General features: G+C 39.9%; 1 protein-coding gene across 3 annotated transcripts in view; it reads right to left on the bottom strand.

Moving 5' to 3' along the window:
* The window catches only part of LOC122450994 (serine/threonine-protein kinase Sgk3), a 110555-nt gene that overhangs the window by 56850 nt on the left and 27641 nt on the right, over positions 1 to 26064 (bottom strand). Inside the window, exon 1 of one of the 3 annotated variants that reach the window (XM_043483415.1) lies at positions 4890 to 4997. The exons of the other annotated variants lie outside the window; for them this stretch is intronic. The gene's annotated coding sequence lies outside the window, so the exon portion shown is untranslated. Of the gene's footprint in view, positions 1 to 4889; positions 4998 to 26064 lie in introns of those variants that run through there. 3 annotated transcript variants of the gene reach the window in all.

Below are 26064 nucleotides of genomic sequence, written 5' to 3'. Positions count from 1 at the left end.
ACAGTATGGATGTTTCTTAAAAAACTAAATATAGAACTATCATATGATCAACAATCCCACTCCTGGGCATATATCCGGAGAAAACCATAATTCAAAAAAGATAAATGCACTCCAATGTTCACTGCAACACTATTTACAATAGCTAAGACAAGAAAGAAACCTAAATTCCAAGAAAGGAGTGAATAAAGATGTAGTGCAAATATACAATGGAGTATTACGCAGCCATAAGGAAGAATGAAATAATGCCATTTGCAGCAATATGGACAGACCTAGAGATTGTCATGCTGAGAGTAGAGAGACACAGAAAGACAAATATTGTATGATATCACTTGTATGTAGAATCTATAAGAATGGTAGAAATGAATTTCTTTACAAAACAGAAAGAGTCACAGATGTAGAAAAGAAACTTACAAACCTATGATTGTAGAAAACAAACCTATGGAAGGGAAGGGGGATAAACTGGGAGATTGGGAATGACATATACACGCTACTATATATAAAATGGATAACTAATAATGACCTACTGTATCACACAGGAAACTCATTCTGTAAGGACCTGTATGAGAAAAGAAGCTAAAAAAAGTGGATATATGTATATGTAAAACTGACTCACACCTGAAACTAACAAAACAGTGCAAATCAACTATACTCCAAGAATAATTGTTTTAAAAATCCACAAAAATTAGGACTTAACATATGTGTATTTTTTTCCCTACCAATTCTTTCCTGTCAATAGAAACTAGATTCATCCCAGCAATGGTAAAATAAATTTAGAAGATACTTGTAAGAAAATAAATTAGGCTAATAAGTACCCTAGAATGGAAAAACTCCAGTTGAGGTTTGGGAGGCAAGAGAGAAGGTAAGAAAATTAAACTGCAGAAATGTCTACACAAGTTCCGTAAACAAGTTTTAACCTATTAGGGGAAAAAAAAAATCACAAGTAAAATAAAAGCACTCACACAGCTAGAATATGTGCAAGGGCATGTTTATAATGAAATGAAGCAAAATGTATGAGACCAAATGCTGAGAGAAGATTTAATAAAACCAGAAGCTTCAACAACAGACAAATTCAAGTACCTTATATCTATCACCTTTCTCTGAGGAATTTAAAAGCTTCTGGCATATATCCTCTCTATATATCCAGAAAATAAGCAACAAAAGAAGCACAAACATTTCATGAAACAATGAAGGAAAAGAAGGTAAACTGCTCTCAGCAGGTAAGAAGAGAATGTTCAGCATTCCAGCTCAGAAAACAAAGGAAGAAAGTATTATTCATGTCAAGAGATGCAAATACAAAATACAGCTTAGGAATAATTCCTCACAAGAACATCCAAAGCTCCAGATGGCTCCACGAAATCTATCTTGTTCTAATGCTTTTCTGAGTGAGTCTGTGTATTTTTTTTTTTTAAACTTGGGCCTGGCTGCCTACATGGGTGTTGGGTCTATTGCTCTCTCTTCCAAAAACCCAGACCTCAGTAACTTCATTAAGAATCTTTCTAAAAAAAAAAAAAGAATCTTTCTAGAACTGAGCTTCCCTTGCCTTCTTCCTAGAGTGTCCACCTTGTAGAAATGATGACTGAGGCTCAATATTTCATGATTTAAAGACCTATTAAGGTGAACTTTATTTTATTTAAAAAACAGCTAAGTGGGTGCGTAGCTTGTTTTCCTCAAAAAAGTAACTGGAATTCGTGTGTGCATGCTTCCCGTCCTCCAGGAGCTTGTACGTACCAAGAAAGAAAAGACAAATGTCCAGAGAACTACAGAGTGTGGTAAGTTCTTTAAAAGTCACGAAAAGTCACTAGACTTCAGAGGCAGGAAATACCATTTCCAACTAAACTTATACAGGTATCTGCAGTAGCGCTAACATGTGAGAGGTTTTGAAGGCTGGGCACTTAGAAACAGCAGCAAAAGTCCTCGGGACAAACAGGTAACAGTCATATATTCCCATCTGTCAGAATTCCTGCCCACTTGGAGGAAAAGACGTACTTATTAATAAAAAAAAGAAAGAGAAACTGTTGTGAGGCAACCCTGGAATTCTACAGGGAATCACCATCGAAACCTTATTTTACTTTCACATTTACAAGTACAGGCTGGAAATCACCTTTCTTCTATGTGGGAGACACAGGCTAGAAAAGTGGATTTGAGATCGTGTCACAGAGAACTCAGCGCCAGCGTTCTCGCTCTGGATTTCATCCTGCAGGTGAGGATGCGAAGGCCAAGGAGAAGGGAGCCAGCAGAGCCGCAGGTGTAGAGGATGAAGTGGAATGCAGGAGGGCTTGAAGACACTGGAACATGGCAGCAGTAGGAAAGGCAGGATTGCGAGAAACTGACAAGAGAACTAAGTCAGTAGCTACTACCTGCACATGGAGTGCCAGGGAGAAGGAGGAATCAACACTGCCTCCAGGTTTTGCTTCCCTGGTAGCTCAGAATCTGCCTGCAACGCAGGAGACCCGGGTTTGACCCCTGGGTCAGGAAGATCCCCTGAAGAAGGAAATGGTAACCCACTCCAGTATTCTTGCCTGGAGAATTCCATGGACAGAGGAGCCTGATGGACTACAGTCCAAGGGGTCGCAAAGAGCTAGACACGACTGAGCTACTAACACAACAGGACAAATAACTAGAAATGGGGGGAGGGGAACATGGCAAAATGAACGGTGAACTGGCTTAACTAATTACCAGTCCTTGCTGGAAATGTCTGCATGTGACCTTCCCTGGTGCCAGGCACTGTTTCCAGGCACTTCGGGAATATCAGTGGACACAGTTGGCAAGTACCCCTGCCCTCATGGAACTTACCGCCTCCTGACAGACAACAGATAAGAGACAAGTAAACAGACAGGCAAATGTATACTACAGGAAGAGTAGGGCTGAATGGGATTTTAAACAGGAGGGTCTGACTGATACAGCAACATCTGAACAAATACCTACAGGTGAGGGAGTGGACTCGACAAGGAGCCAGGGAAGAATCAGCAAGTAACAGACCAGTACCTCCAAATAATTTCACTTCAAGATGTTTTTGAAGTTAGTGGCAATTGCAACTTATCTGTTTCATGACTGGGACTCAAGTCTAATTTCCTTGGGTTAGCATTTGGTAACTATCTTACCCAACCAAAGAAACTTCATCAATAACACGATAATAAATTGCCTAGAAGGTCAATGTGTTTACACTGGCTGTTTACATTCCTTACATGAGAGAAAAGGGCTGTATAGAATAACAAAACCAAAGCGCTGTTAGAACATGTTTGTACAAAGCTGAAGACAATCATCTTGTTCTCAAAGCAATCATTGATGTGGCAACTCTGAGACTTGTGATTTAAATCAAAGGTGCTAAAGAATGATTATGAATCATGCAATTAAGCTATGAAGCAGGATGATGCTGAGAGAAAAATCATTCACAGCACCATAAAACTGTCAAAAATAAAAATAGTACTATCATCAACACCAGAAGTGATACCATCCTTTGATTTTATAATCTGCTTCTCAGCAGAGCTGAATTATAGTCTAAGCCCTGTCACTTACTGGTTTTGGATCTTGGGTCTGATCCTCATCTATGAAGGGCAGCCCATCTGGTTTTTCAGATTCCTTTCAATACTGAGTTTCAAGCTGGCAAGTTAGGATTCTTAGAAGGTTAGTTAATGTACTCTGGTTCACCTCATTTTGCAATAATATTACAAATAAGTACCCATACAAAAGAGTACAACTTATAAGTTCTGTATAAAGCGAGATGAACTTCTTTTGAGCACCAGAGTTTAGTGCTTGAAATGAGGCAACACTCACTGAAAAAGTGCTGCCTTTCTTCATGCCTCTTTGAGAACAACCCTCAAGATGCTCAGGTTTCCGTATCATTTGAGAATGGTTTTGATTTGGAAGAAAGGAGATGATCACATCTCTAGCAGGACAGCATAGTAATGAGACCTTTTTCAGTGGGATTCAGTCTTTGAAAACTGTTCCAAAGCAACCTCCAAGCAATGGTTCTGCAGGAAGGTTTTTCTTTCTACTGTTTTGAAAATGAAAGCCCATCTGACTGCATAATAAACAAAACAGCCCATGTTACTATGGACTATGCCTGCAATGCAGGAGACCCAGGTTTGATCCCTAGGTCGGGAAGATCCCCTGGAGGAGAATGGCAACCCACTCCAGAATTCTTGCCTGGAGAATCCCATGGACAGACCATGGGGCCTCAAAAGAGTCGGACACGACTGAGCGACTAACATGAGCCAGACACTACTAAGTAGTAACTCATTTAATCCTGAGGAAAAAAATCCTATAATGCTGGATCTATTATTATTTTCACTATACGCATGCAAAAACAAAGTCATAGAAAAGTTAAGCAAACTGCCGGAGTTTTCATAATTAATAAGTAGATTCAAACCCCAACATTCCAAACAGCTTCAAAGCCTGCCCGCTTAATCTCTACAATCCACTGCCTGTGCAAACCTCCGTGTCCTTGTTGAAATAACAGTCCTATTACCAGCCACACTCTTCTTGCAAACTTTGTAACACGAAGTCAAAATAAAGGCTCCCGGTAAGCTCACTGCCGAGTTTCTCCTACAGTTCCTGAACCACGAACTAGACATGTACGTTACAAAGTATAAAGTCTCTGCAGTACCTGAGGTCTCTCGAGATTTGTGTGTGGTGGGTGGAGGGGAGAGTTTCGTGGCCGGGAGCTAGTGCGATTAACACGCGCTCCGAAGCTAGAGCCCGACCCTGTCTCCCTCCCTTCCTCCCTCCCGGGGCTCACGCCACGGGGCTGCCCGCCCGCGCCCTGAGCTCCTGCTCCTCGCGGAAATGGTACCGGGACCCGTCCGGCCAAACCACACCTGCTTCTGGCGCGCCCCCCAAGGGTGCCTCCACCGGGTCGGCGCGGCGCCGGGCCGCCTGCCCACGCTTACCTTCGGGGACAGACGCCCAGCGCGTGGCGAGCGGGAAGCGCGGCCACAGCTGCGCCACACTCCACAGGCTTCCACGCCGCGCCTCCCGCCCCCAGCAGCCCCGCCGCGTTCCCCGCCCCCTCGCGGCAAGCCACGCCCCCACCTATCAACGGCGCCGTCTCGGCCGCTAGCCCCGCCCAAGCCGCGGGGTCGGGGGGAGGGGAGAGCTTTTGCTCATTCAGCTCCACCCTCTCAGCGCCCGGGGGCGGAGCTTCCGAGAGGAGCTGTAGGCGGGTAGCAGCCCAGGAGGGCCTGGGGTTGTCCGACCCCGAGGGAGGAAGGGCGGGACTCTAGCAGAGGGAAAGGGTGAAAGGAGAGAGACAGCCTTGGGGGGTAGGATGGGGAAAGAGGCTTGGGAAAGAGAAGGGAGGGCACTCTGCCCAGGTTCCAGCTAAGGTGTTGGACTGGGTGAGACAACGTAACGTAACAAGAGTTCGCCTATTCAGGGCATTGGGTAATTTCATTCTCTTCCGACAGCCACACGAATTCTGGGTTCCAAGCGTGAGAAGTCATAGGGAACGGTTTCGAGGGGCAAAAAAAGGAAGCAATTCCTTTACTGGTCTTCATCACACAGCCTCCTTGTTTTAAAAATTGTGGAAAGGACTCCCAGAAAGAATCCTCACTCCAGATTTGTTGTTCAGTCACTCTGTCGTTTCCAACTCTTTGTGACCCAATGGACTGCAGCAGGCCAGGCTTCCCTGTCCTTCATCATCTCCCTGAGTTTGCTCAAACTCACGTCTATTGAGTCGGGGATGCCATCCAACCATCATTCCAGATTTAAATTAATGTTAATCATTCCCTTTCCCTTCAAACAGCTCCCCTCAAACAACTTTTAAACAGAGCAGACCCGAGTTTGACATTAATGCCCATTGTGTACCACTACGAAGTTTGCCATGGTGTGTATGGATAAAGAGAAAAAAAAATCAGATCTCTGGAAAGGAATTATTTTAATTATTAATTGATTTGGGAAGGTGAAAAAACGATTTAAGGAATCAAGTCAATGACTAATTGAATTATGGTGGGGAAACACACAACTCACTTTGCCACAAACAGGAATGATATACAGAAACCTTTGCTAGAAGATTTTCTGAAAACAGTGCCAAGAGGCCAGCCTAGCTGTGTGGCCTGAAGGGAAGTCACAATATCTGAAGTCCTCAATTTCCTTATCTGTAAAGTGAAGTGATTAGGCCTGGAGACCTCATGATCTCTTAAATACCCTTCCTCACTCCACATTATCCTGCCAGGTTCAGTGATTAAGGGAGAAGGGCCATGGGAAAGGTGCTGTACAGTTAGGAGACACACAGAGAAATTGGGAATTTTTAGAAAAAGCCTCAGACATCTCTGGCATCATTTCACTGAAGCGCTTCTCTCTGACTTTTCTATTTGTTATAATAATAACACTCTGGTCCTAGCTCAAACGTTTAGATGCTTCTTCCTTCTCAATCCTCACAACTAGTCACTAGGTCCTTGATTTTCTTCATTTCAAGGTCTCTTCAATGACCCCTCTCATTTTCACTGTCATCTCTGTACAGAGTACAAATGCAAAGAACTCAGAATCTTGTATCTGACCCTCACTTACTTTTTCCACCTACAATCTCCAACTGCTGTCCGTATGTATACATTTGTCTGACAGACTGTCTTCTCACTGTATGGTACCCACAATAAACAGCCAACGCTTCTGCCATGGCACATTAGAGCCACTATAGCTCAGAATACCTCTCCTCAGTCCCAGTTACCTGTCAGGACCACAAGAGCTCAGCTCAGGAACTTCTCCATGTAATAAAATGGCTGCCATGCTTAGAATCTGCACTACTCCACTTGGCACTCAGCAACAACTGCTTGTTTTGTTTTCTCTGTTATTTATCATATTTATCTTCAAAACTAAACCATAAGCTATTCACTGAATGTCCCCAAGCTCCAGCCAATTCAGGAAGAAAACGCTATTTTCACTATCTCAAAAAGCCTAAAAGAAACTATATATTCATTTACAATTAGGCTATTCAGGTTTCCTCTCACAGAAAGATTATCTGATTTGTCTGAAATTATACAATGCTGAAGTTACACAATTACTTCAAATTAACCCATGGACAGAGGAGCCTAGTGGCCTACAGTCCACAGAGTCTAAGAATTGAACACAACTTAGCAACTAAACAACAACCAAAGCTTTGATGGGCAGTTACATGTGACTGATCAAAAACAGGAAAATAAATTATTATTAAATAAGACTTGTTTGCTTTGAAGACCAAATCTTTGAGATTCATGGAGCTACATACAAATAAAAAGTAGCCTACCCATTCTTTGACACCCCATGGCCAAACAAGTGATGTACCTATGTGTGTGTGATAAGTCACTTCAGTTGTGTCTGACTCTTTATGACCCCCACGGACTGTAGCCCACCAGGCTCCTCTGTCCATGGGATTCTCCAGGCAAGAATCCTGGAGTGGGTTGCCGTGCCCACCACAGGGGATCTTTCTGACCCAGGGATCAAACCCATGCCTTTTATGTTTCCTGCCAGTCCATGGGATTCTCCAGGCAAGAATGCTGGAGTGGGTTGCCATGCCCACCACAGGGGATCTTCCTGACCCAGGGATCAAACCCATGCCTTTTATGTTTCCTGCACTGGCAGGCAGATTCTTTACTGCTAGTGCCAACTGGTAAGCCCAATGTATCTATAGTGAGTGAGTGAAATCACTCAGTCGTGTCTGACTCTTTGTGACCCCATGGACTGTAGCCTACCAGGCTCCTCAGTCCATGGGATTTTCCAGGCAAAAATAGTGGAGTGGGCTGCCATTTCCTTCTCCAGGGGATCTTCCCAACCCAGGAATCGAACCCAGGTCTCCCGCATTGTAGGCAGACGCTTTACCATCTGAGCTACCAGGGAAGCTCCTATAGTGAGTACTTAAAAATACATTCATCAGATTATGATTATTTTCAGTTTTTCTTAAGTTCTCTCTCTCCCTTGCTATAATTAAAATACTGGCCTTTTCTTTTTCATGCAAATAAAGCTGTAGGAGTTTCCCTTTCTAACTTCAAATAAACTTTCAAGAATAAGATAAACAAGAATCGCACAGTACCTCTTGGTGTTGGACTAGAAAAGGTTTTAGTATTCCAGAAATAAACCCTAGATTCACATTAAACTGCCTCTGTTAGGGAGCCCTAGGTACTATTAAGATCTTTAGAAATTAAAATTTCCTTCACTGCAACCTTACCCAAACGAAACAAGCAGAAGCAGAACCAAGTTTGCAGAACCACTACCAAGTAAAAGAGTGAAACCTGATTTGCAATCTATCAATGGCTCCTTGTGTTTTGAAAATGTCACTGCATGTTTAAGGGAGGCCGCAGAGCTCTGAAGTCTGGGCTAAACAATCTATAAATCACCAGTCACAGCAAACCTTTCTAATATTCTAGAGATTTAAGAAGTATTAAACAGGCAGACTAAACAACAGTCACACTTCATTTTACAGAGTGGTTGTACCAGAGGCTATTTATTATAGACTCTTGGAATTTTTCCTCTCCTCAGAGTGTGAGGTGACTATTAAGAGCAGAGCCTTGGGACTTACCTCGTGACCCCGCCTGCCAATGCAGGGCACACGGTTCGATCCCTGATCCAGGAAGATCCCACTTGCTGCGGAGCAGCAAAGCCCATGCGCCACAACTACTGAGCCCGTGCTCTAGAGCCCAGGGAACTGCAACCACTGAGCCCGCGCATCTAGAGCCTGTGCTCCACAACAAGGGAAGCCACAGCAATGAGAAGCCCGCACAACACAATGGTGTAGCCCCCCGCTAACTGCAACTAGAGAAAACCTGTGCAAAGCAACAAAGACCCCGTGCAGCCAAAAAAAAGAAAAAAAGCAGAGCCTTGGGGAAACCGCTGAATCCAGAAGAATAAGATGGAGTAACAAGGGCCATATTTGCCCTCCCATGTAAACCAACAACAAGGAAACAGCCAACATATATAAAATAGCAGTTCTTAAGATATTGCATGTTAGGCAGTGAAGGAGAGTGATCCCTCAGGGATGGGAAGTGAACAAAAGTTTATCTCAGTTTATAACCTTCAGAGAAATTACAGGCAATGGAAAGGAAAGGGGAATCACAGGTGAGTTCAGCAGATTCCCTGAGCTGAGGAAATGGAGCTGTGAGTTCAGGGAGAACAAGATGGTTGGAATTCACAGGACAAAGTCAGGGAGATGGACAAACAACAGAGAATCCCAGAGATCTGCAAAGCATCCTCCTCGAGAATTCAGCAGAGCTGGTCAGTGCATGCGTGGAAGGAAACTACTCAGGGTTGAGGAAAGAACAAGCCACTGAAGCATCAGAAGGAACAATACTGAGCACTCACAGAGGGCCAGGAATAGTGGCTGCTCACACTAGGCCAACTAGAAAACCTCCCAATTCAATTCAATCAGGAGAGTATTCAGAAAGGTCTTGCTTTGGTACTGGAGAGTGACTGTGTGTGTGTGTGTGTGCACGCGCACACACATGCACACACGCACCCACTCGGTCACGTCCAGCTCTTTGAGACCCATGGATTGTAGCCCGCCTGGCTCCTCTGTCCATGGAATCCTCCAGGCGAGAATAGTGGTATGGGTTGCCATTTCCTCTTCTTGGGGATCTTCCCAGTCCAGGGATTGAACCCCCATCTCTTGCATTGGCAGGTGGGTTCTTTACCACTGTGCCACCTGGGAAGTCTATCTGAATCATTATCTCTTTCTCAACTGTAGTTCCAAATTTCTAACTACCTGCCAAATATCCCCCTTCATAAATGAATAAATTAATAGTTTTCCCTTCAATCATCTTTTATTCATAGTACCTCCTCATACCCAGTCACACTAGTTCAAAACCTTGGATTCTTCTTGGACTTCTCCCTAAATCTTCCCTCCCTTTCCCATTTAGGTTCTCGGAGTCTTTGATAATTCTGTTGTTTTGCAGAAAAGAAAAAACTGATCCTCAAATTCACGTAGAATTGTAGGGGGGCCATATAGCCAAAACAATGCTGAACAAGGTCTCACACTTACTGATTTCAAATTTTGTCACAAATCTATAATGATCAAAACAGCATGGTCTCAGCATAAAGACAGCTCTATAGACCACTGGAATAGAATGGAGTTAATAAATAAAGCTGTACATCCATGGCCCACTAATTTTCATCAAGAGTGCCAAGATAATTCAAAGGGAAAAGGATAGTCTCTTCATACGGTGCTTGGCCAACTGGCTATTCACATGTAAAAGAATCAAACTGGACTCCTTCCTCACACCACATGCAAAAATTAACTGAAGATGGATCAATGATTTAAAAGACTAAAAACTATTAAAACTCTTAGATGGAAACACAGGGGTGAATTTTCACAACACTGGATTTGACAATGGATTCTTAGATATGGAACCAAAAAGATGACCAATAAAAGAAAAAATAGGTAAAATAGACTTCAGTTCTTAGATATGATGCCAAAAAGAGTTAAAACTTTTTGTGAATCAAAGGTGATTATCAGGAAATTAAAATGACAATCTATAGAGTGAGAAAATACAACTAACTGCAAATCATATATTTGATAAGAGTCTAGTATCCAGGATAAAGAAGTTGTACAGCTCAACAAAAAGATAAATAACACAATTAAAAAGTCAGCAAAGGACCTGAACAGACATTTCTCCTAAGAAGATATAGAAATGACCAACAAGGACATAAGATGTTCAACATCACTAGTCATTAGAAAAATGCAAATCAGAACTACAAAGAGATACCACTTCACATGCACTAGGGTAAAAATAATAAACAATAATCAATAATCAACTTAGTAGAAACTGTTAGTGAGGATGTGGATAAACTGGAGCCCTCGTACATTGTTGGTAGGAAAGTAAAATGGTGCAGCTGCTGGGGAAAACAATTTGGCAGTTCTTCAAAAAGTTAGATATAGAATTACCATGTGACCCATCAGTTTCACACCTAGATATATATCCCAAAGAACTGAAAACAGTTACCCAAATATTTATACATGTATGTTAATAGCATTATTCACAACAACCAAAAGATGGAAACAACCAAATGTCCATCCACATAGACAAACTGTGGTACGTGTACTCAATGGAATACTTAATCATAAAAAGGAATGAAGCACTGATGCATGCTACAAGGTGGGTGAATGCAAAAACATCATGCTAAGGGAAAGAAGTTAGACACAAGAATTTACAGCCTGAATGAATCCACTTACATACAATATTCAGAATAGATAGGTCCAAAGGAAAAGAGAGCAGGCTGGTAGTTGCTAGGGGCTGAGGGACTGGTCAATAACTCATTAATGCATATGGGGTTTAATTCCAGGGTGATGATGATGTTTGCAACTAGACAGAAGTAGTGGTTGCAAAACATTGTAAACAATTAAAATATCTCTGAATTGTATTTAAAATAGTTAACTTTATGTTATATGGATTTCACTTTAATTAAAAAAAAAAACCTTAATGATTACTGAATGAGATCTTATCAGCTTAGCCTCTTAGATCCTCTATATTTTGACTATCACATGACCTTCACTTCCCCTTCATGCACTCCGTGCTCTAAGCAAAACAAGCCCTTTCCTTTATATGCAACACAGACTTCATTTCTCTCTATATACAAGTCCAACTGATTTTTCAAGGCATTATTCAAATACAAGCTTCTTTAAGAATTTTTAAAAAAAATCTTTTAGTAGGGATGCTCTCTTTTCTGTAAGCTCCTATGAGCATTTTATCTGCACCTCTTGTTTTCTACCTCAGAGTATTTCTTTATATCTATATATCCTCTATTATCCAGGAATTGTCAACAGATCCATAAGTGATTCACCCTGTTATTCCCAGGATCCTTAGGACACTCTTACACAGAAAAGACACCTAAATAGTTATTAAAGGAAAAAGATGAATAGGAAATGAATTTCTGCATATGAATCCTCTCGGCTTTCATTACAAGACTAGAGATGTGTTTTCCTGGCAATATATTTGGCTCCAGAATGTCTAAAACACTTTGAAAATTACACGGGGTAATATTACAATTTCCTGATGAAATGGTTATAAAAATATTTCTGAACACTAATGTAAAATAACTAGAATTATTTGTATCCTTAATAATTTCTAACACTAACAGTACAAGTCATAATAACAATTTCCATTAATAACAGTTCTATAGCACATATGTGCTGTACTCTCCAAGCACTTTATATATATTGAGCAGCTATATAAAATTATCACCCCATTTTACAGGTGAAAAAACACAAAGTCAAGTAACATGGCCAAATGTCACAACTATATGCTTAGGATTAGAACCCAGGTACTTTGTTTTTTAAAAATGTTTATTTATTTAGCTATACTGGATCTTAGTTGTGGAATGCAGGATCTTTTTTCTTTTTTTACTTGCAGCACATGAGATCTTTAGTTGTGGCATATGATCTCTTAAATGTGGCATGTGGGATCTAGTTTCCTGACCAGGGATCGAACCCACACCCTCTGCATTGGGAGTGCAGTCTTAACCTCTGGACCACCAGGGAAGTCCCAGAGCCCAGGTACTTGGTTCCAGAGTCCATGCTTGCTTGCTTGCTTTTTTTTTTTTTTATTGATTGATTGATTGATTGATTGATTGATTGATTGAATCACACCACACTGCATGTGGGATCTTAGTTCTCTAACAGATCCAACCCATGTCCCTTGTATTGGGAGCATGGAGTCTTAACCACTGGACTCCCCCAGAGTCCATACACTTAACTACTATGCCCTGTCACTTCTCTACAATAGGAGTTTTACTGTGCATAATAAAATGGCTTGGAAAGGTCAATGAGTGTCCAATAAAACATTTCCTAATATTTCAGAGCAGGTTAATATGAAACTTTCATTTTTTTTTTTCAGACTTTGTGTTTGAAATTTTGAGATGGTTGATAACTTTCAGAACTACACTTGATTTCGCTGTACTGAAAGTCTCTTCAAAATGAAAGTGTTAGTTGCTCATTTGTGTCCAACTCTTTGTGACTCCATGGACTGTAGCCTGCCAGGCTCCTCTATCCATTGAATTCTCCAGGCAAGAGTACTGGAGTGCAGCAGGTAGCCATACTGTTCTCCAGGGAATCTTTCCAACCCAGGGATCGAACCTGGGTCTCCTGCACTGTGGGTGGATTCTTTACCATCTGAGCAATCAGGGAAGACTGAAAGCATTTTGACTGAGAAACAAATTTGAAGCAGGAACACAATATAACACGATTAAAGATGTAACTGGATGAACTGTATATAACAATGGGACACAATAAAAGTATAAGTACACAATAGGACTGTAGACACTGAAATATAAAGGAGCCTGATAATTTGATAAAGACTTCTGACAATATAATTTTAAAGTGGGATTTTTCTGTATCTCAAATTCCAATATAATTCTTGTGTAAAACAGTGCTTATGTATCTTTTTGCTTAAATGCATGTTGGTTTACATAAACATTAATGTTATAGTGAAGGAATCTAACTCTATAAAAGAGAATTAGTAACCTATGACGTAATTACATTCATCTCATATAGCAGTGGACCAAAATAACAATTAGAGGTTGTTCATCTTAGGAAATAAAATCTTTCAATTTGACATCCAATTAAATCATTTTCTCAACTCTCAAAAGTCTTTTCTATTAATCTTGCATGCAGAAAGTCATCTTATTAATAATGTACTCTATAATTTTATTTGACACTGGAATTTGGAGTAGGCCTTTGGGTTTAAATTTGTCTAAAATGATTTATATGATATGGTCAGTAAGTTTTAATCCATGATTAATTACCCATGTTTCCCTTAAAATGCTGCCTAATTCAGATTCCATTAATGGACACAGAGATCACAAGGTCATTTTTATGCATTCTTTTGTATGCTAAGGGGGGGGAATCATTTTCTACCTTATTTTCATGATTCAATATATTATGTTATAAATAAGGAAAAGTTTTTTGCTTTTTTCCAGTTTGGGTCCCAGAGTTCAACATTAACAACTTCATTCATATGAATTTACTTTCTAAGATTTTACTGTAGATTAACCTTTTACCTAATTAAAACATTTTCAAGTTCTCTTCCTTTGTAATTTTTCTCTAGTCATATCAAATTTGCATAACAATAACATATCTTTAAAAACAGAATAACACAAACATTAAAAAGTGATGCTACATCCAAGTCATTTACAGAGAATGAGGGAAAAAGGAAAGGAGACAAAGATGATTATTCCTGATTCTAATTCTTTAATCTGACATCATGAGTTATAAAACTAATTATTAATTTAGCTAATATCTGCATTAATTGAAGACTAACATTTTATTTGGCAAAGAGTATAATAAATACTCAATTTAGTAAGTATTGATTACCTAATACACACACTGCTCTCCACTGGGCCCTATGTATAGTATATTAAATATATAAAATTTCAAAAACTTTCAATCCCACCATCTATTGTTGATAGAAAAAGAAACAAATGTTTTTAAATATAAAAGTTATAGAGTGATAAATGGAATATTTAAAAATGAGGGGAGGAGTTCAAGTTTTATTTATCATATGTAACTGTATGTTCAAAGTTGACAAAAATCAAGAAAGATATACATTCATTATATAGATATGCAGGGAAATAAAACAGCAACTAAAAGCAGAGAATATTAAATATAGTTCCTTCTCAAGAGACCTAGTTAAGCTGATTAGAGGAATTATTTTAAGTGATTTCAAAACAAAGTATATTTCTAGGAGGGTAAACCCTAAGGACAAAAGGAACTGAAGAAAAAAAAACCTTAAAATCTTAAATTCAAGCAATCATATTGTTGGTGGGGTAAATAAAATAAGTAACTACTTTTGTGTCTTTAAGAATCAAGAATTTTGATGTGGGAGAAAAGAGGTCTAGGTGATTTAAAATAAAAAACAAATCTAAAGTACTGAATTTCAGTTGGAAGTAACAGTCTGTTTTGTATTTCATCTGTAAAATACACGTATATATGTATTACTCAGCTCTGGCAGAAAAGATTTAAAATCAATGACCATTCCAGTGAAATAAGCACCACCTGCATCTGGATAGTGATCTCTAAATATTTACCATTAAAATGAGTTAGGGCTTCCCTGGTGGTTCAGATGGTAAAGAAATCTACCTGCAATTCAGGAGACCTGGGTTCAATTCCTGGGTAGGGAAGATTCCCTGGAGAAGGGAATGGCTACCCACTCCAGTATTCTTGCCTGGAGAATTCTACATTCTATGGGATCATAAGGAGTCAGACACGACTGAGCAACTAACACATACACACATAAGATGAGTTAAGGCTCGTTGTAGAACTGGCTGACCAGGAAGTGTACAGGTGAGAATTCCAAGGACAGAGGAGCCTGGTGGGCTATAGTCTATGTACAGACGAGCCTGGTCTTCCTTATTCCCTGGTATGATGTCAGTGATTACTAGAGTTACATCAAAGCCCCAAGAGGTCACTGAAAGAATTAACCAAAGATGGGAAATAGAGCCTAAGCAATAATAATGACAACGATGAACTGAAACATGCTGAATGTTAAGTATGGGAGTTTACAAAGATTCTAAAAAATACAAGACAAACCTTAAGGATTACTTTTGAATTATGCTAAGGAACTAAATCATTAAAAAACAACAACTGGCAAATAAATAAATAAAAATCAAGCCTTTGTCATGCCTTTCCAATACAAACTATACCCTAAGTTAACCAAAGAGCTGCTGAGGGGATGTTTCTCTTTATAGAATTCCAGCTAATGAATGAAGAACAGAATTAAAATACCATTTTGCAACCCCGAATGAGTTAACGCAGGACTTCCCAGGTGGCTCAGTGATAAAGATCCACCTGCCAATGCAGAAGAAAGATGCGGGTTTGATTCCTGGGTGGGGGAGATTCCCTGGAGAAGGAAATGGAACCCACTAAAGCATTCTTGCCTAGAAAATCCCATGGACAGAGGAACCTGGCAGGCTACAGTCCATGAGGTCTCAAAAGAGTCAGACATGACTTGGAGGCTACAACCACAGCAACGAGTTAATGCATCAAGGCAATGGGCACTGACAGCTAGCTACTCACCTCATAAAAGGAAAACCAGCCAGACCTTTCAAGCTTTCTGATGGAAAAACAGACCAGCACTTATGAAGGGTTCTTGCCAAAAACCCTGAACCCAAATCTCACAAATTATTAGCTCTAACTTCCAATTTATAGGCAACAAAGGGATCAGAGGTGAATGATATTTCAGGAATGCAATTAATAAAATTTAGTGGGAAATTCTACAGGACAAAGGATCTTGTTTCTTCATTATACCACTTGTGAAAGAAAAAAGAAAGGCAAAAAACAAATATTAAAAGACAAAAAGATACATCAACTTCCAATTCTAATGAATGCATATTATTCTAATGTATACCTATCTGGATTGGACTAAACAAACTGAAAAAATTATGAGGCAACTGGGGAAATTCAAACATCTGATTAAGAATTCACTGTGTTTTTCCTTTTATGTATGATGATGTTACTGTGTTATGTTTTTTAAAAGAGTGTATATTTTAGAGATAACACTGAAATATTTATGGTGAAATGACCTGATGTCTCAGATTTGCTTCAAAATTACGTATATGGGGGGATGGGATAGTGATTAGCCAAAATAAGATTTAGTCATAAGTAGACAATGGTTGTAACTGGGCAACATGTTTATGGAAGCTAACTATACAACTCAGACTAGTTTTGTATATGTTTGAAATCTTCTAATAATAAAAAGGTTGTTTTCCCTAAAACAGTATTTGCTTCAGAGGAATGCTGAGGTGAGAGACCTTTTCATTATAAGCTTCTTGTACAATTTTTTTCTATTTTTAGGTACATGCATATATTTCATTTCTAAGGAACCAGTCCTATTAATGATGTAAGAAATACCCATACATTAAAATTTTAACCAGTCCATGATGATTTAGTTGTAACTGAATGGTATACACTAGTTTTCCAAGTATAGTCTGTGGACCCCTGGAAGGTGCTAAGACTCTTTCAGGGGGTCTGTGAGCTCAAACTATTTTCATACTAACACTAAGGTGTTATTTGCCTTTTTCACTGTGTTGCCATTTGCACTGATGGTGTAAAAGTAATATAATGGCTAGAATGGTTGGTGCCCTGGCCTGAATTAAGGCAGTCACACTGCTGTACTAGTGTCCATTGTATTCTCTACTGTCACTCACTTGCAGTTTAAAAACAGAAAAAAGCCAAGTTTATTTAAGGATGTCCCTGAAAGAGCAGTAAAAATTATTAATTTTATTGAATCTCAACTTTTGAGTACCTTTCTCTGTGACAAAACAGGAAGTATGCATAAGGCAATCTGCAGTACAATAAAGATGGTCTGGAGGGAAAACCGATCCCTGAGTGATTGTTGAGAGTTCAAAAAGCTGAAATAGCTGCTTTTACATCAAACACCATATTTACTCAAAAGGACAACTGACAAACGACAATATTTGCCAAACTTGGGTACTTGGCAGACATTTTCTTGGAAATGAACAAAGTAAGCCTGTCACATCAAGGAAAACAACTCAATGTATTTGTTGGCAATGATAAAGTTCAAGCCCTCAAGTCAAACTTAAGAGTTTTGGAAAATTTGTTTCTGCCACCATGAGCCTGACTGCTTTTCTCCTCTGAAAGAGTTTTCTGATTCATTTGGTTGGTGATATTAACAAATATGATTTTTTTTTTCAAATATGATTTTTTTAACATGTTGTTAAAACAAAATGTGTCAACATTTGGAAGATCTGCAGAGATCAGTGAGCCAGTATTTTTCCAAATGACTAACGCGTGAAGTTACAAAACCAGGCAAGCATCAAGGATCTATTCAAAATGAAAGAGGACTGCCATGGGTGGAATGGTGGCCCCCAAAAGGATCATGAGATACATCATCTCGACCATCCACATGGGCCCTGAATCCAAGGACACGTGTCCTTTAAAGAGATGGAAGAGATGACACTGAGACATATGGGGCAGAAGGCCATGTGAAGACAGAGGTGGACAGCCACTGGAGGTAAGGAACCACTCAAGCCCTTGGAGGGAGTGTAGCCCTGCTCATACCTTGATTTCAGACTTCTAGCCTGAAAACTGTGAGAGAGTGAATTTCTGTTATTTTAAGACACCTAGTTTGTATTAATTTGTTATAGCAGCTGTAGGAAAATAATACAATGACCACTGGACTTTTTTAAGGTGGTTTTAGTATTTTAAAGTTTTTGTTGAATTCATTACAATATTGCTTCTGGTCTTGTGTTTTGGGTTTTTGGCCCTGAGGCATGTGGGATCTTAGCTCCCCAACCAGGGATCAAACTGGCACCCCCTGCACTGGAAGATGAAGTCTTAACCACTGGACCAACAGGGAACTCGCCATCCCCCCCTTTTTTTTTGACCATTGGACTTTAATATAACTGAGTACAAAGGTTTATTGATATGGATTCAGTACGCACACTACATCTAATCTTTAAGAAACTACCACTTGCCAAGTCTTGGTATAGCATCAAAGAAGAATCTCCATATTTTTCAGAAAAGGCTGCTAAAATATCCCGGCCTTTTCTCACTATACAACTTTGTGAGGCCTGATTTTTACACATACTTCAATCAAAACAACATACTGTAATGGTTTGAATGAGGAAGCAGGTATAAGTATCCACCTGTCTCCTATCAAGTCAGACACTAAAAAGATCTGAAATATGTAAAATTATGCCAATCTAATTTTTTAGGTGGGGGGCGGAATTTATTTTTCATTAAAAATGTTGCATTTAATATGTAATGGGAGTATCTTTTTAAAGTATTTTTATTCCTCAGTTTTAACTTATATAGTAGATATATATAATAGATATATATCTAATACATAAATACTAACATAATACATATATGTTATATATGTATATAACATAATACATAAATACTCCTTGGGATCCTCAATAATTTTTAAGAGTGTAAGTGCTTCTAAGACTTTCCTGTGAAACACTATTGGTTTACATAATCAGTAAAAGAGGACAAACTAGGGACCTGAATAGTCAGAGGTATCACGTATGTAAGGTTTTGGCTATTTTGAACTATATATTGGATTCTCAGGGGCAGGAAAAGGCTGAGAAAGATGCTTTTGGCAAAAGAACCCTGTGAGCATGTAACATACCAAGAAGCAGGTCTACACACGGTAAGGTTAGGGGATAGGGGGACATCAATAAACATGGAATTTTACGTACCAAAATTAGTATTATCTCTTTTTTTTAAACTGGACGATAACTGCTTTACAATGCTGGGTTGGTTTCTGCTGTGCAACAACACGAACAAGCGGAAGTATACATGTATTCCCTCCCCCTGGGACCTCCCTCCCCGCCACCCCTCCAGGTCATCACAGAGCACGGACCTGAGCTCCCTGTGAGAGGCAGCGGCTTCCTCCTAGCTGTCCACTTTAAAAATGGTAGTGTATATATGTCAGTGCTACTCTCTCAGTGTGTCCCATCGTATTATTTTTTTAAAACAGTAAATGTATGACTTGATTTCAGAACTCTTCATTTATCTTTGTGTAACTTGAAAAGCTGTTTGGTTTTGTCAATGTGGGTGACCTGCTATTCTTCTCCTGTTTCTTGGGCTCCAAACAGATGGAGTGACCATGATGATGTGAAGTCGCTCAGTCATGTCTGACTCTTTGCGATCCCATGGACTGTAACCTACCAGGCTCCTCTGTCTGTGAGATTTTCCAGGCAAGAGTACTGGAGTGGGTTGCCATTGCCTTCTCCAGGGGATCTTCCTGATCCAGGGATCGAACCGGGTCTCCCACATTGCAGGCAGATGCTTTACTACCTGAGCCATCAGAGAAGCAGATGGAGTGAGTCCTGTTAAATACTGAAATGGCCAACCGCAGTCCTCCCCAGGTTGCCCTACATCCACTCCATCTGAAGCCTCGCAAACCTGCTTTTTGCCTATTAGTCAACTAGGGCCGCAATAACAAAATACCACAGATGGGGTGGCTTAAACAACAGGAATTTATTTTCTCACAATTCTGGAGGCTCAACGTGCAAGATCAAGGTGTCTGCAGGGTTAGTGGCTTCTGAGGCCACTCTCCTTGGCTTGTAGACAGATGTCTTCTCCCTGTGTCTCCACGTGGTCCTCCTTCTGTGTGTCTGTGTCCTAATTTCTTCTTTTAGAGACACCAGCCATACTGGCTTAGGGCCCACCCTAATGGTCTCATGTAGCCTTAATTACGTCTTTAAATAGCCTCTCTTCAAATAAAGTCATATTATGAGGTACTGGGAGTTAGGTCTTCAGAATACGAATTGCGAAGAGGAGGGCACAATTCAGTGCACAAAACTTGGCTAATTCCTCCCATTAACCGTTTAGGAATCTGAATCAGACTTCCTTAGAGAAGCTGCCCTTGAACCTGGACTTAGGTTAGGACTTAGGGCCCTAACCTAAGTGGATGCTGTTAGACTTAACCAGCATGCACTACGTATCAGACCAGTCAATCCTAGAGGAAATCAACCCTGAACATTCACTGGAAGGACTGATGCTGAAACCGAAGCTCCTCTACTATGACCGCCTGACAAAAACAGCTGACTCATTGGAAAAGACTCATGCTGTGAGATTGAGGGCGGGAGAAGTGGGAGAGAGGGGATGAGATGGTTGGATGGCATCATCGACTCAATGGACATGAGTTTGAGCAAACTCCGAGAGATAGTAAAGGACAGGAAGCCTGGTATGCTGCAGTCCATGGGGTCACAAAGAGTTGGACATGACTTAGCGACTGAGCAACTTATCCTATGTGTTGTTTATCACACAAATATAATTAAACACACAGTATTAATTGTTTTAGGACTGTCTCTCCCACCAAACTCTAAGCATTTCGGGGCAGGAACTGTGCATGCTTGATATCCTAGGGTCCCTCAAAGAGTGAGTCAGGGAACACTGTTGGCATCAAGCATACAGAGTATCACCAATGAAGGCTGCAGGTCTACAAGGCTGCCTGGGAAGCATTCTGAGTACTGAGGTGGCTGCCGTTCATGATGCACCAGAAAAAGGCAGTAAAGTCTCACTGGCTTTAATCCCACTGGAGCACTAGGATAAGAGGGCAGAGACTTAACTCTAGCCCAGGTCTAGTCATTAACTAGCAATATAAAAATGAGGCAATATTCCTTCTTTCGCTTAATCTCGCATTCTTCATCTGTAAATGCAGAAATTATCTGAAAGTCAAAACTTGTTACAATTTACACGGAAAAACCCTGATCTTTGAATGTCCCAAAGATACAAACCAACTCTGCCCCATGCTACTGGGGGCCTTGTCTGCTTTTGATGGGAAGGTCAATGCCACCTTTAACAGCCAATTCTACTAAAGCTCTGGGAGAGCCAGGCTTCCATAGTTTTTTCTCACACTAACCAAAGCTTTAAAGAGTCACTGTGTGCTTAGCTGCTTAGTCGTACCTGACTCTTTGCAACACCATGGACTATAGTCCACCAGGCTTCTCTGTCCATGGGATTCTCCAGGCAAGAATACTGGAGTGGGTAGCCATTCTCTTCTCCAGGGAATCTTCCCGACCCAGGGATCAAATCTGGGTCTCCTGTATTGCAGGTGGTTCTTTACTGTCTGAGCCACCAGGAAAGCCCTAAAGAGTCACTCCCACTTTCCAAAGCCTCAGGGGCCCCGAGGGCAACTGGAGTTCAACGGGTTAGGACCACTATTAATAACTGCCTTTCAATTTGGTTAGGAATTAAGAAGTGATATCCATGACTTCTGAAATGGCAACCCACTTCTAGGGGAAGTGCATTTGAATTAAAAAAAAAAAAAAAAAAAGAAGATACAAATGAATGGCTAGAATATTTCTGGGATATGGAGAAGGGGTGGGATCACAACCTTTCCTTTTATTTTATTTTGAAGTCAGAAAAGTATGTAACGCGGGGGAAAAGAAAAGACTCAGCCATTTATAATCTTTAAATCTTTAGTTGCCCTCTCCTACACATTGTCTAATCATGTATCTTGACCACCCAGATGACTCACCTGGGGATAATAATGCCAGAGAGGTGGTTGTGAGTGTCACGTGAAGTCACAGGCAGAAATGTATTCATTGCAGAGGTAAAGAGTGAAGGGTTGCATAGAACCTACAGGGTTTTGGCTTCTGCCTCTTAGGAACTGTGTAACTTTGGGTAAGTATTAATTTCTTTTTTCTGTTTTTTTTAAACTTTTTTAATGTGGACCCTTTTTCAAAGTCTTTAATGAATCTGTTACAATACTGCTTCTGTTTTATGTTTTGGACTTTTGGCCACGAGGCATGTAGGATCTTAGCTCCCCAACCAGGGATAGCACTGGAAGGCAAAGTCTTAACCATTAGACTTGCAAGGATGTTCCAAGTATTATTTTCTTTGTTTCCTCATCTGTAAAATGGAGAAAATAATGGTATCTATCTCTTGTGGTTGCCTTGATAATAAATGTGATAACATCTGTAAGATATTTAGTACCTGAAACAAAGGAAGCCCTGAGTAAGCATTAGCTATTTCTTTTCTGTGCATGCTTAGTTGCTCGGTCATGTCCAGCTCTTTGTGATCCCATGAACTATAGCCTGCCAGGCTTCCCTCTCTCCATGGGGATTCTCTCGGCAAGAATACTGGAGTGGGTTGCTATGCCCTCCTCCAGGGGATCTTCCCAACCCAGGGATCGAACCCAGGTCTCCCGCATTGCAGGTGGATTCTTTGCCATTTGAGCCACCCTGGAGAAGGGAATGGCTACTCACTGCAGTATTCTGGCCTAGAGAATTCCATGGACAGAGGAGATTGGTGGGCTACAGTCCATGAGGTCGCAAAGAGTCAGACATGACTGAGCAATTTTCATGTTTCCTTTATAAGAATGTTGTAAGAATTAAATAAGATAACGTATATTGAGTATTTAGCCTAAATTTACCCTAAAATATAGTAAACAATGTGACCTTTTAGTAATAATCTCAGAGTCAGTATGTTCGTTCAGTATGGATACATTAATGAAGTTATTCCTGGAGAAGGAAATGGCAACCCATTCCAGTATTCTTGAGGGGATAATCTTATGGACAGAGGAGCCTGGTGGGCTAAGACTTGGAACCCGTAATGAAACCAAGTGAATGTGAGTGGGCAACGTGGAAGAAAGGAATCAAAGGTTCAGGCACAGATGCATGCTTCAGACACGTGGATCCCTGTGCAAGTTAAGTCACAGAAAAGGAACGAGAGCTCTCCCCACATCAGCACCACATACAGCTGTCCTTGGGGCCCGACGTGCCCACGCTAGGATGTGTAGGAGCTTCCAAAGTCTCAAGAAAACCACAGAGACTATGAATAACTGGATCATGTGTGTATGCTCAGTCATGTCTGACTCTTTGCGACCTCATGGACTGTAGCCCACCAATATCCTCTGTCCATGGAATTCTCTAGGCCAGAATACTGGAGTGAGTAGCCATCCCCTTCTCCAGGGGATCTTCCCAACCCAGGTCTTAGCCCGGCTATCTCTTCTAATGCTGTGTAATTCTCAGAGCTTTTTCATGCTGGACCATCTCAGAAACCTGTGATTCCCACTCACCTCAACCCCTCATCCCTCTTTCTTCTCTGTCTCCCTCAGCACTGCCCCCAGTCTTACCTAAAACAGAGTGGCCACCAGGCTTTATCTCCCTCAGCATCCCCGTGGTGGGAGCACCTGGGCTTTCTTCCCCCAGCCCTCCAGTGACATCCTCTTCTCTTTCTGGAAGAAGCTAGTTGTGTTTTTCTATAAACTGCATGCTGCACGCTTTCTCTGCCTGAATTGTTCTGCCCTCTCCTCCCCAACCACAGCCCGTTTTTGTGTTATTAAGTGTTTGAGTACAACATGGATTTAAGAAACCGTCCTATGTGTTTTTTACATAGTTCCACATGGCATGTCACACTTATGATTTCATAAAAATATGATCAATGACCACTAAATGTCTCCTAAATAAGAAGTTTCCAGAAGTCATGACTCATGGAATTTAAAAAAAATTGAATTATTGAAGTAATAAGAAAAGCAGTTCTCCTTTTCCATGCAATCCAAACAAGAATACAGGATGGTATTTTAGGAAACTCATAATGATTTTTCTTTTTCTTTCAAGCTCTGAAAATATATGGATAAAAATGACCTAAAAAAAAAAAAGTAAGTAAACAAGTACTTAAATTTATTGAGTATTTATTTTTAATTAAAGAACAAGTTTTTTAAAATATCTTAATAGTGGAGTTTTTTCCTCATCCCTTCTTAAGACTAAATATGAACCAACTCTTATCAAAAAAAAAAAAGATGTTTGTGAACTACCTGCTATTCTTCTTTTCCAATGAGCTCTACCTACTTCTGTGCCAGCAGGATTGGATCTTGTTAGGATTGGATCTTGTTTCTTACTGCATCTCTGCTACTTACATAAACAGGTGGCTGGCCCAGGCAAGGGCAAACATAATGTCTTAAGTAAGGAGGCAGGGAGGAAGGAAAGAAATCTAGAAAGAAAGTGAATTTTACACTGTTGTAAAACAAGGACTTTTCAGAAGAGAGGGCATTATATCAGAAATGCACAAAATTTCACTTATAAAACATTCTCAAATATATACAGAGGAAAGCACTGGTGATAAACACTAATGGTGAAGTTGACAATTATGATAGCTATTATTGACTCATCTTTTCCTGAATTTGTATCATTTTCAGCATCACAGTGAAAAATTAATTCAGCCTCTTATAGCCCATCTTACTTCCAGACAGTAGAAGATGCACTGGGAATCAAAACAGGCTGAATAAACAGAAAATTTGTCTTTTATCCCCAAATCAAGAAGTCTGAAGGCAATTTTTTCACTTTTCATACTCAGACATTTATGCACACACACAAAAAACTATTTCCAGGCAGTGGATGATATTCAGTTATTCATGTGGCACACACCAGGACAGTCATTCTGTTTTGTATATATTCAAGTTAGCCATTATTATTAATATTACATTCTGATTTCTGAAATTGATTCTATCTTGTTTTACTTATATATCTATATCTCCACAACTATATATGTGCTAAGTCGCTTCAGGCTCCTCTGTTCATAGAATTCTCCAGGCCAGAACACTGGAGTGGGTTGCCATACCCTCCTTCAAGGGGATCTTCCCAACTCAGGGATTGAACCCATGTCTCTTACATCTCCTGCATTGGCAGGCAGTTCTTTACCACTAGTGCCATGTTGGATGGAAGTCCTCACATCTATAATATAAACACATCTAAATAGTCAGGAATTTCTCACTTCCTGACCTTTTTGAATAAATCAATTATCTCTTATTTAAAAAGCAAACAATTTTCCTAGAAAAACTGCTAAAATTGATATAAAATTATCAATTTGTATAATTTGGAAATAAACTATACAAATTTATTTGACTTGAAATAAATTATCTCAATCTCAAAGCCTCAAATTCGAAGAAAAGCAAATGCATTTTTCATGAAATTCAAAGATTAAGCAATTTGCCTAGCAATTCCACTTTGACTCATGGGACACGTATAAGAAGTCAATGTTTGGGACTTCCCTGGTGGTCCAGTAAGACTTTGCCTTCCAATGCAGGGAGTGCAGATTTGATCCCTGCTCGGGGAGCTAAGATCCCACAGCCAAAAAAATAAATAAAACCAAAACATAAACCAGAAGCAATATTGTAACAAATTCAATAAAGTCTTTTTAAAAAAACAATCCATATCAAACAAATTTCTTTAAAAAGTTAATGTTTGTACTAGCCAAAATCTAGCCATGGCTCAAAAGTCCATCAAGGGAAGAACAGATAACTGAATTGTGCAATATTATACGGAATTGAAAATTAATGAATATCTATATATATCAACATGGATGAACATCACCAGTGTTACTTTGATTATATTAAAAGTAAGTATCCGGAGAAATTATTCCATTTGTTAAAGTTTCAAAAATGAAAAAGTTCAACAATTTATTGTTTAGGGATTAGTTTTACAAAATTAGTTTTACAAGAATTAGTTTTACAAAAAGTCAAGGGACAATACAAATACAAATACAAAGTTTTGTCATGGTTACTTAAGGGACAGAGGGAGGTAAATTGAATTGGGGAAGGGCAATGGGGAAACTAATGGATTGCTAATATTCTGTTTCTTGAACTGGGTGATAGATACATGAATATTTGTTTTGTTGTTATTCTCTACACTATG

The sequence above is a fragment of the Cervus canadensis genome, chromosome 12 (assembly GCF_019320065.1).
Source record: "Cervus canadensis isolate Bull #8, Minnesota chromosome 12, ASM1932006v1, whole genome shotgun sequence".
Lineage (NCBI taxonomy): Eukaryota > Metazoa > Chordata > Mammalia > Artiodactyla > Cervidae > Cervus > Cervus canadensis.
Note: the sequence above shows the minus strand (reverse complement) of the source record. Positions and strands in the feature narration are given on the sequence as shown.